Here is a 12,582-nt window from a genome sequence, read left to right as displayed (position 1 = left end):
CTAAAGCACACTAATGCCACTTCTGCTATGGTATCATGATGAAAATCTGTCCTATGTAACTATCAGGCATTAAAAGACATTAAGCAATCCACATCACATTCAAATTTATTGCTGGTTTTCACCAGAGGAACTTCACCACCACAGTCTGCCATACATAATGAAAATTAAAGCCTACAATTTCTTTTAATCTGTCCTGCAGTTCCTCAATAAAATAGTAAAAGTCTATTGGAAAAGGAAGCAGGGAAAATTCACCACCCATATCAGAAAGGTAATTGATTCTACAGGTCCATTTTAATCTTCATCTATCATTGCACCTGAAAAAAAACCCAATTATTTCAGCTTCATAGGCAGACTAGATTTTCATCCTGAGAGATAAGAGTGAGCGATGAAATGATAAAAAAGCCCATAAATTAACATCACACAAATACACATGCTACATACAAAGCTTTCAAACTCCACACCTTGAACATTAAACAGAATCCTCAGCTCCCCAGTTTAAAACTTTAGCATGACATACCCTCTGAGCCATCAGTAGCACAGCACAGGGACTGCTGTCCACTGAATAATGCCACACCTGGGCAGCACAGCTTGCCCACGCAGTGTTTCACCTCAAGCAGGAAGACTCAAGGCTAGTGGGAGCCCTATCCACAGGGGCAACCTCTCACCACAGCCCTGTGCCGCAGCCTTCTCGGTTACACAGCCCAGCACAAGGCAGCTTTCCATCAGACCCAGCACACAGGTCTGTCAATGTGAGGGCTCTACAGCAGATGAAAAATCTGTAAATATGCTCAACAAGAGCCTCATTTTCATCCCTGCTTCCATTTCTTAATTCTCAGGATCATATGCAAACCCAGCTTTAAGGACAGGAAAGATGCCGTATTTTCCTAAGTATTAGTTACACGCACAACAGGTGGAAGAAACTGAAGTGGCATTTATCTGTACAGCAAATTCCATAAGCACAAATTAGGATGGGGGTCTCATCATACATCCCCTACCCTCAAGACTCTTATTTTCATGCGTTACATGCCCTACACCATCACCCTTGTACATTTGAATACTACAAATTATTCCCCAAATTTGGGGGTATGTATGCCTGTTGGACAGTAAAGGTGCATGGGGCTTGGCAACTTGTGCATTTTGATGGGGAATGTTCTAACTATTGCTGTACTTCACAAAGTAAAAAGACATTAAAATTAAAACTAATGATCAAAATCAGAAAGTGAGCAAGAGAAGTTATATTAAACTAAGAAATGTAAGAAAAAAATCCAGAAAATAGTTTGATGGTCACAAAGGCACAGTTACAACTATTGTTAATAAATTAAAAATCTGAGATATTAAAAGAATGTAAGAACTAGCATTAAAAAAAACCCACTGCTTTTACAGTGGAAAAGTTTACTAGAAGAAAACTGTTTATTCATATTTTATGTAATTTAACAATCTTTTTTCCACTAGCATTGAAGCTTTATGTAGTCTATTTAAAAGGACAGCATACTTCCTCTTTGTTAATTTCTTTGAAGAGCAGCAAACTAACGAGCTTGATCTGCCATTCCATTTTCAATGAAATAGCCAACAATAGCTCAAATGTTATTTTAAGTGAATATAACTGGAACAGTCAAACAAAAGGTCACCCATTTTACTGGTGTGGAAAAATACAGTATGGGCCTCCTACCCTCCCAGGGCTGTTCAGTACTTTCTATGATCAAAGGCAAGTGGACTTTGGCCTTAATACAAGTATCTTCTTATCTCCCCTCATTCATACATATTATTTGCAACACAATTTAGCCACTGTATTTTACAGTGACTTGTATAAACAAATTTGATTTATCCCACAGGAAAAAAATACAAACATCTCCCTGCATCCAAACTTATACATAAACCAATTTTAAGTTTCAAATACATTTATTACAAATATACATTGATTTTTTGCTGTGAATTATATCACATAATTTGAGTCTGCAGAAGGAACCGAAAAAACATTTAGGTTAACAGAAGAAAAGCATTTTTTGTTGTTGTTTTTCAAATATAGTGTTCACTCACAGAGCTTTAGGCAACTAAAATGTCAATGTGTAAAGAGTTTACTGAAACAGATTTAATGATCTCCAAATGACAGCAATAGCTATTTGGTTAGGAAAAGCAGAGTCAAGGTTCACCTTCTGAAAATACCGTTTTGTTACTATTACCATGGGCATCCCACATCGTCACCTTCATACCAAAATCCGGTTTTATTTATAGCAGTAGTACAGTTTTTAAAGAAAGTCAAGCAACACATTTGTTCTGTTGAAATTGCAGAATTCTTGAAATCCTAAACTGAAAGACCATTTCCACCCTCCCAGTTTTTCAAGAAATATTTCCGTGATTTTGATTTGTTTTCCTGTACTACAGCCCCTCTTTTCTCTGTAATCCCCCTATGTTTGACACATGAAGTTCTATGTTTGAAGTTCCTCCTGGCTGGCTGCCACTCTTCTTCCTGCATCAAGTCCATATTTCTGTCAGTGACTTCGTAAGATATGTACAAACTCTTACCCACATACATCAGATGACATGTTTTCTATTCCACCTACAACTCCCTCCTTTTTGCTTTGCTCTTTACCAAAGGTTTAAACAGAGCAGCTCTTCCCCCAATTCTTTTAAAGATAGGAAATTCTTTAAAAAACATGTTACACTTCTGCGTAACCTACATAAGGCGCTGTCAAACAAGTCTCCCATGACACCTCTGGGTCCCATGTCCAATCATAAGAATACCCTTACTTCCCTCCTAGAATAACTTCCCCAAATTATTGCCCTCAATGGCATGCCCACCCCACCCCATTACGCACAATGCAATAACCTATCCTGTCAGCTTGATGTTTCTCCTACTTTTCATACTACCTTGACTTTGCACACTATACCTTGGCAAAAGGCACAAATGCCATTATAGGTGTTACTACAGGCTGACCACAGAGACACTGAACGGTTCCCCATTTCTTGCTCAGCCTCTTCTGTACCATCTGCCTGTTTCTGTAAGACCTGTATGTCTGCAACAGACCTGGAGAACGCTGTCCCTCTGCCAAAGTTGACTAGGAATTGAGCAAGTGGTTCAGAAGTTACTGGCATCGTGGGAGGACAGGCTAATGGACAGATGGATGGACAGATGGAACAATTGCATAAGCAACCTTCCCTCAAACTAAAATAAAACTTTGAAGTCCCACCTGTTCCACAAAAAATTTCATCAGCTCTTACCGCTCCCCACTTCAAGGTTTTCTGTTTTATAATAGGTTATACTGCATAAAGTAGTAGCTTCAGTCTATAGACTTACCGGATCAACTCATTACTGACTGTACATCACGATGTACAGCTAAAGTTCTCCATAAATAACTGTCTTTAAATGCAAGCTGCACCCAAACAAGATTTCACAGTCAAGTAGAAAAGGAATGGTTGCATAAAAACATTATAATGACATCTAATTGAAAACATCCTTTGTAATAATAATAATGTCAAAAAAGAAAAGGAGAAAGGAAACAAGACTTCCGGGGTGGGGTTTTTTGTGTTGGGCTGGGGGGGTGTTGGTTTGTTTGTTTGGTTCTTTTTTTAGAAATACAAAAAGATGTAGAGAAGTAAAAATAAAGACTACTACCAATTAAAGGATCTGCAAAGGCGTCTTGCATTTCAACAGCCTAAGATTGTGTGAAGGGATGAAAGAAAAAGCTGTGCTAGATGAACAGATGGATCAGGAAAGTGTGAAGAGGTCCATAAGGTAGACTCAAGTTTTTAAAGCACAAAACTTCTGAAGCAAGCATAGACTGATTGTAGGTTTTTTCATACAAGGATTAGTTAAGGTAAGGGATTTGGGGGTTTTCTTTTAGGGTTTTTTTTTAAAACTTATAGATGTAGGTAGATAACAGCATAACCATGTGTGCATGTCTGGAATGGTGGATTCTGGGATACTGCAACTCCATCCTTGTCTGATGGTAAGGCAAAGAAGGGTGGAAGCATTTTTGCAGAGGTTAAGCAAACAACCATATGGCAACATTGTTGATGTGGCAGATTAAGAGTAGAAACAAAAAAAAAAAAGGGGGGGAAGATCAGAGCCAAAAAGAGGAGAAAAAAACCAAAACACATCTGCTTGCATCAAAGACCTTTTGCTTCCTTTTAGCTGGAATTCTCTTTTCAAGTGCTCAAAATAAGATAATGCAGGCAGTGTCATTAAAATTAGTTGAGCACTGTCAGGGGAAGAAAAAGGTGCCCTGGTAAGAGAAGAATAACTTCATTTTATACAACTTTTTCCTAGTGACATTTTAGGAATAAACATATTTTTAGGAAAATACTGCTTTTGAGCAGAAGGTCTAACCAGGCAAGCTCCTGAGGCCTCTCTTACATCCTCGATGTCAATTATCACTTCAAAATCCCTAAGCAACCCTATTAAAAACAGCAGCAGAAAGTCAAGGAGGGGGTATTCTATATTTGTTAATAGATTCAGCCTCACTTCAGCAAACTTCCATCTTGCAATAAAAAAAGATATAATTTTAAAAAGTGTATGTTCTGAGGTTCACAGCTGAAAATTATTAACATCTACTGTCACTGCTATGACAATTGCCTACTCTTAGACTAATAAGCAGCTTTAACTTTTGGATGAATAGTTCTATACATAAGTAGCCCATAAGCAAATTAAACTTTTTTGATCTCAAATGGTACATAACATAAAATCTAAACTTAATCTAAGTTATCATAGATCTATGCCCATCCCCTGTTTCTCAAACTCAAAATATATTCTAACACAGAAAACACTTAAAGAGCTGCCAGTATATCTACCAACTATTTTGAACAACACAAATTTGAAATATCAATTAAGATGTGAGAATAAAAACAGTTTAATATACTATATAAGGTGCTGTATGTTTTGACAGTTTTAAGATTTCTTCACCTCTGAAGGGGGTCACTAAAACTGAAGTTAGCTGGGCCCCAACCCTGCATACACTTCTCCATACACAATACAACTGAAGCTAAACATACATTTAACTCATTACATGTGCACAAATGTTTGTAGAGAGGTCTTAAGTGGCTCCAGGGAATAAACAAAATGTTGCCAAGTGTTCAAAATAGAAAACAGAAGAGGAAACTTTTCCTGTAATTTGTTTTCAGCTACTGTAAAGTTTTTACTGATCACAGCAGGTTAACAGGAATTTAGTGTAATAGCTCTAACAAGAGCAGCTTTACAAGAGCTGGCTATGACATATCCTCAACTTCCATGGACCTCAGTTTTGCTATTACTATTTAAGTTAACGGCCAAAAATGCAATCTACAAAAAAAACCCACCATCCTGAAAGATGCAGAACAATCAAACTACATTACGTTTATTCATGGAAAACCACTCTGATGAACCTGCAATTAACATGACAGGCTGCAGCAAGCAAGATAGCAGGCATACTGAATTTTGTTGTAAGAGTAACAACCAGCAGAGAGTAACATCCAAATCATTCCAGCAAGCATTTGGGGCTTATCTACAACAGGACTCCCACCAGAACACATTTTCCTCTTCACCATCATCTAGAAATGTTGTCCACATGAAAAGGGAGAGGAGAGAGAAAAAGAGTAGTGCACACCACCAAGCATCCTGAGTCTGCAACATTCAGGGCATACTGGAACTTCTTTTTCTACCAACACCAGCATGGGGCTGATGCACACACAGGCAAATGCAGGGGGTTTGTGAGATGTGAATTACACACAAATATGGCCTTCTTAAGATGGGGAAATGTAGCAACAAGTAGAAAGCTTATAAACATAAATTTACTGTGCCCTCAAGTTTAATTCAAAAGTTTCTATGCTTTAAAGATAAATATACAAAGTACAAAGTCCCACTTGCTGGTACAAAGCTTAAAAAAGCTACCAGCTGGCAGTTATTTTCTGGCCATGAAATCAGGTAATTTAACAAGTTAAAACGTCACCCAGTCTATCACATACAGACTAAACAAATATCCACCTTCTCAAGGTCATAAAGGGATAAGACTGTAAAGCTCATGTAGACTGATGTACATTCAAGTAGCTATTCACTTACTTCATATGTAAGTGGGACTTCACAGCTGAGTAGTTGCTCACTTCATAAGCATTAAGCTCAAAGTAAACCAGACATACTGATTCTATGCCAGATAGTTACCCTACATAATTATCAGTTCAGTAGAAACTTTAAAAAATCCATTTAAAGATCACAAATTCTATGAGTTTGAAAACTGTTTCCTCACAAACACAAGGGCTTCACAATTAGTTGTTAGACCATGAGATCAACCAAAACATAGTTCTAAGGAACCAAGCTAAGTAAGAACTCTGTCCTACAAATAAATCATTGTTAAGTGTTAACCATTTCTTTGAATTCACTAGGAAATGTACAGTTCCTACAACACACGACAACTTTTAAACACCGATATCTAATTATGAAGAAAAGTGGAGGAAGGGGTGAAAAAAGTTTTGGTTTCATATTCAAGTCCCAAGACTTTTACATTTTTTTTATACTTAATAGTTGGATAAATATTTTATTCTACTGAAGCTTACAGCCATATCCTCCCTTTCCTTCAGCTGAATGAAGCACTGTGTTACCATTAACATCTGTACTTCTATAGTCATCTGTAAAAAAAAGTTAACAGACAGTGCTACAACTAACCAGAATAAAAGAGCTCTATGTGGATGGCATAATGCGAATTCAGTTAAGAACTGATTCACATTTTGGTTTTTTCAGAGAAGAAATTTGGGGGCTTCCCTCCCCACCTTTTTTTTTAAATATTGCCATGCAATTATTTCTTGTGAATGCCATCCACACCATGACTATCTTCTTTTCCCAAAATAAGTGTCAGTGATAAATTAATTTATCCTATTGTTAAAAATAAATCAACTAAAGGATTAATTTGCAAGACATCAACAGGCAATTCCAACCCTCTTAGATTAGGAACACAAATTTCGAAGCCAAACTGAAACACACTAATATCTCTTCTGAAGTGATGTTAGAAAAATAAATCTAACTGCACTAAAGCTAGAATTAAAAGCTTCTGAAGACCTAAATACTTCAGTATACCAGGTAAGTATCATAGCATCATATATTAACTATACCTACTTATTTCATACACATTTTCCTCATTTTAAGACACAGCAACAGATTATTTTGACTCTACAGCAACTAAATAGAACTTAGGTATGAACTTTCAAATGAACAGAGAAGCAGAACCCAACTCTAACTTGAGAACCCATACATTCATTTCTGAAAGTTATTTTGCCTAAAAGAAACAATCATGGAAGTTCTCTGAAGGCTAGCCTATTCCTATAGAATTCTCATGGTTGCCTCAGCAAAGAGAAGGGGGAAAAAATGCAATATTTCTATAGCAACGCAGTTTAAGACACGTAGAACCTTTTAAATTTATTTTGTTCTTTCATCATGATTTCATCAAGATCTTAACATAATTATTTCTGCTATGCTAAAGTATCTTAACACAGTGACAAGGAAACATATTACCACATTCTAAATAAAACTCCCTTATTTTTAAAAGCTGCATACATTAGTGTTGTGAACATTCAGAAAATTAACATTTTTTCTTCATCCATATTTAATATTCTGAAATTGCACAGACTCAGCAAGAGGGCTGATGTAACAGCTATTTCCTTAGTTTACTTATAAATTAGTGAGCATTAAAACAATACATACTATGAAATTAATTCTTATTGCTTCTGATGCAGAAAGCCAGTACTACCATTCACAAACAAATCTTCTTCTAGAAACTAAAATAAAGTATTATAGTTACAATACACAATTTGGAACCAGGAAATAAACTCTATTACTCATTATATTACATACATTCTTTAGTGATAGCAAGTAACTGATCATTCTCATGCCTTGATGTTCTGATGTGAAAAATCAAGACAAAAAAAATCTAAGTTGCTAGATTTAGCTCGAGTAGTGCCAAAAGTCTCAAACAGAAGTTATGACAAATGTAAGCCATTCTTGTTCCTTTCACACGATGAGCACACAGTTCACAATGACTTATTTAGCCTCCATGTCAACACGTTTTCAGGGTGGCTCCCTCTCATTACTGTTCCATGACCCATGTTCATGCTCTGCTCAGGGTAAGCGTATAAGCTCAAGAAAATTCTCAAAAATAAGAATTCATATCTTATCCAGAGCTTAAATAATACCTAGGGAAACTGCTGGTTAGTTCTTTCTTTTCAGATTTCTACTGCTGAAACGTTGTGTGTTCGAGTGAGAGAGAAAGCTAATGCTTATATGTGAACAGTTTTCAAGAGCATCCATATATAGTCAGCATTATAAATAGCTATTTTTGTAACAGCACTGAACTGACTTTTTGTTATATATAGAGAGAGGGTGTTCTCTGCATACAGAAATTATTCTCTTATTCTACCTTGTACTTGCTGTCTTAACTCTCCTCCCACTCACGTAGTCCTGCTCCATACAACAGAACTAGCCACTGCCAGTGTCAAACCACACTGGCACGATAGTTCATAGAATCATAAATACCAGAGTCAAAGGGACCTCAGGGATCACCTGGTCCAACCTTTCTTGGCAAAAGCACAGTCTAAACAAGATGGCCCAGCACCCTGTCCAGCTGAATCTCGAAAGTGTCCAACGCTGGGGAATCCACCACTTCTCTAGGGAGATTATCCCAGTGGCTGATTGTTCTCATTGTGAAAAATTTTCCTCTTGTGTCCAGTTGGAATCTCCTCAGGAGTAACTTGTACCTGTTACCCCTCATCTTTCCCATGTGACTCCCTGTAAAAAAGGGAGTCTCCATATTCTTTGTAACCACCCTTTTAATACTGGAACATGGTGTTAACTATAGCAGTGGGCCAATAATACTTTCCAACAGACTAGCCCAAACCTCTTTTTATAAAGAGGCTCTCTCTATACAGACCACACTTTTTTTTTTCTTTATTTACCTATGGCTATTTCACTACTAAAAAAGGCTCATGAAATGGATATTCCCAATGATTTATTTAGGAATATGGATCTACAGTAAACATTTCAGTATTTGAATCGCAAAGTGTATTTTTTCATTATTATTAAACTGAAAGGATCTACGAGAACATTGAAATGGATCTGCAATTTCTTTGTTTCAACACCTCAAGTTTTGAACACTAAGCCAGAGCAGATCAGCTACAACAGGTTTGTTACAACTCTCACTATAAGGTCAGGCAAAAGGAATCACCTAGTTCTAGCTTCCATAAAGTTCAAATTTAAAGCATTTAAAAAAATAATCTTTAACATAAACCAACAATGGATTATGTATCAAGTTAATTAAAATTGTTAACATTCAATTATAGTTAAAAATCAGCCATAATTCAAAAACACAGATGGAAAAAATACTTGCGTGGTAACTGCTTTCAACTACAGGTCTAAGCACTGGCTGAAATTAATTAAAAAGATTTTGTTCCAAAATATGGTATAGCACTTGCTCCTTGCAGCACTTCATTGCTACAGTTTAAGATTTCTCGCCTTTCCTACAAACTACAGTCTTTCACCCACTGTAATATATGATCCCGTTTTTTGACCTGCCAGAAAAATCTAAGGGGCTAAAACATGGCTACAAAAATTCCGATACAATTATTTAAATCCTTAAACACTACAGTTTTAGGTAAATACTGACAAACAAGGCCATGCTCCTGTGTGTTATTTAATGTGGAGGCTTCTTTAGGCAGAGAGCTCTCTCCTAGCAGAACATCTTGCCAGAAGTACAAAGGGGGAGATTTTCCTTCCTATTGCCAAATGAGCAAAATGAAAGAAATCTTTGAACACCCACACAACTAGAGGTAGTATTTAAGTCCGTACAATAAAAAAAGCCAATACTTCTATTCTTCAATCTACCTGTTAAAATGGCGCTTTTTATTTCTACTACAGGCAGGTATGTATTTTATAAAAAGCTTGCCTTTTTTTTTTTTTTGCAACTGCAGACATCTTCACTATTAAGTCAGCACACACACCAAAACCAAGAAAAATCTTAAAGATCATGTTGTTTCACATAAACCCATCAGACTATTTGAAATGTTAGATTTGACATTCTTGCACTGAGATCTCTGGAAAAAAATAATTAAGTGTTCTCATAGACAGTAAAATCAAGAGGGAATTGTAGGTTGTGCTAGCCAAGAAACCATTATCAACTGGCAATATACAATTTGATCGCTCATTATACTGGAAGCTGGTAGTGCTCAACAGCAGAGAGACATGAGAACAACAAAAGAAACTAACAGGAGAATTTAAAACTTCTGTCCTGCAATACTGCAGGACCTGAAAGCCATTCATGGTGTGCAATCTATCAGTATGCCAAAGGATTTTCCTAGCCCTGCTGTTTTATATTCTCCCATAGCCTGTTTGAAAGGTCTGAAGCTTTGCTAAATAAACACATATTTGCAATAAATAAGAACTCTTCCAGGTAGAACCGCAACTAATGCATTACCATCTTGACAAACCTACTGGGTAGAAGTCAGGTAACAGCTTCCCTCAACCAAGGCATGGCACACAGGAATTTGCATGATCATTACTAATTTCACTATGGCAGTTTCAGGCTGTTGCTGTCTCAGGCAGTACCTGCCGCAGCAGCAGCACACGATGCAGACAGGAGGAGGATCTCGGAGAGGGAGGCTGGAGTAGTTCAGCAACAGCAACAGCACGCAGAGCCCTCACATACACCAAAGGGAACCGAACAGGAGCAGAGCTGCTCGCTCCTCCAGCCCAGGAAAGAGGCATCGCACACAAACCACACAAAACCCTGCTTGTAAAAAAATCCTTTTCTTTTCCATACGCTCAAGTCCGAGGATAGCAACCGAGTTCTCCCTGCTCACCGAGCAATACTGAAGATGAAACCTGAGAGGAGAATCAAGGAATAGCCCTGCAACGGGAATCCCGGCATCCCTCTTCCTCCTAGCGGCTCCGGCCGAGGAGCAGCCTTCCCTCCTGGGTGTTGGCCCCTCTCACGCTCTCCATCACCGCTCACCCGCCGGGTAACAGCCAGCTATATTTTCTCATAACTGGCACAGAAAATACACAAGCCCGTCGACAGTGCGACTGATAAAAAAAAAAAAAAAAAGGCAAAAACCAACCAAAAAACCCACCGCCACCAACACAAAAAAAACCAACACAGAAACCCGCAGGGAAACACTCCCACCGATGGCAGTAACCTCGGGAGTATCGTTACAGCAAAAGCCCGAGCCCGCAGCGCGGCGGAAGGGAACACGGGGAGGAAGCGGGCACGGCCAGCGCCAGGCGGGGAGCACGGGCGGAATCCCACAGGCGGCCGCCCCCCCCCCCCCCCGCCCCGCTCCCGGGGCACCTCAGTGCAACCCCGGCCAGCGGGACCGAAGAGGGGCCGCGCCCGCCGGCTCTGCCCCGGACGAGAGGGGCGGCGAGCGGACACGGTGCCGCCGCCAGACCCCGCTCCCTCGCCCCCTCGGCCCCGGGCCGGGCGCACCTGGGCTGTGGCGCTTCCCTGCCCGCCGGCGGAGACCCCCGCCGGCGGAGACCCCCACCGGCGGGGACACCCACCGGCCCCACGCCCACCGGGGCAGCGCCAGCGAACGGCTCCCGGCGGGACGGCGGGGGGAGGGGGGTGGGCGGCGGCCGCCCAACGGCGGCGGGGGCGCGAGCGGCGGCGGTCGCGCGGCCGGGCGGCGGTGGGGGAGTAGGGACGGAGCCGAGGGAACGGGGTGAGGCGCGGGACCGCCCCGCCGCCGCAGCAACAGCCCGGCAGGTGACAGGTGAGGGCAGCGGAGGGCAAGGGGCGACCTGCCGGCGCTCGCCCGGCCCCGCGCAGCTCCCCTACCTCCGCTCCGGCGCCGCCGCTGCTCTCGTTACACCCGGCGGCGCGCGCTCACTCGCCCGCCGCCGCCGCCCCCTCACTCCGCTCCCCCGCCCGCCGCGATCCCTCCCTAGCGCGGCGCTCAACCGACGCCACTAGCCACCCGGCCCCGCCCTCAAGCCCGCACTGACATCCCCTCTCACCAATAGCAAAGGAATGAGCCGGCCTCAGGCTACGCCTACAACCTCCTCGACCAATAGAAGCTGGCCGTGATCCTGCCCCGCCAACCCCCACTAGCACCGCCCCCAGCCTCGGTTCGGTTGCCTCGCAGACGCCGAGAAACGGGCGCTGGGCTGCGGGCGGCGGCGGGCCCGGGCCGCGGGGGTAGCGTCGGGGAGAGGCGGCGGCTGAGGGCAGGTCGGGCTTCGGGAGGGGCGGCAGCAGTCACGGGTGACAGCCCCGCTGCTGGCAGCGCAGGCAGGTGGAGGTGCGGGGTGTCGGCCTCCGGCAGCAGCGAGGGCTGTGAGGGACGTGGCCCTCGCTGGACAGGCAGGAGGGCCAGGTGGCTTCTGGTTCGAGGGGATTTCGCCTAACTGGTGGGCTCTTCTTCCTTTTCTTTCTTTTTTTTTTTTTTTTTTTTTTTTTTTTTGCCGTGGAAACTGGCCCACGCCCCCGGCACGCAGAGCCGTTAGTCACCCATGTGGGGAACAGGGAGGGGGTGCAGAAGGGCAGTAGGAACTGATGCTGCTTTTGCTGGCTGGATGCAAAGACGGGCAGTCAACAATCAGTATCTCCTTGTTTCCTCAGATCACCTCCTGAA

The 12,582-nt window shown here is 41.6% G+C and overlaps 1 protein-coding gene across 5 annotated transcripts in view; it reads right to left on the bottom strand.

Annotated features, from left to right (window-relative positions):
* CDKL5 (cyclin dependent kinase like 5) overlaps positions 1-11,873 on the bottom strand; it is a 140,631-nt gene extending 128,758 nt beyond the window's left edge. For 2 of the 5 annotated variants that reach the window (XR_008746839.1, XM_055801953.1), the window contains exon 1: positions 10,810-10,996. The gene's annotated coding sequence lies outside the window, so the exon portion shown is untranslated. Of the gene's footprint in view, positions 1-10,809; positions 10,997-11,786 lie in introns of those variants that run through there. The other 3 variants (XM_027778961.2, XM_055801951.1, XM_055801952.1) reach the window with 3 other exon arrangements.
* Between the last annotated feature and the right edge of the window lie 709 nt (positions 11,874-12,582).

The sequence above is a fragment of the Falco peregrinus genome, chromosome 4 (genome assembly GCF_023634155.1).
Source record: "Falco peregrinus isolate bFalPer1 chromosome 4, bFalPer1.pri, whole genome shotgun sequence".
Lineage (NCBI taxonomy): Eukaryota > Metazoa > Chordata > Aves > Falconiformes > Falconidae > Falco > Falco peregrinus.
The sequence above is the reverse complement of the archived record's forward strand: the minus strand, read 5'-3'. Positions and strand labels throughout refer to the sequence as shown.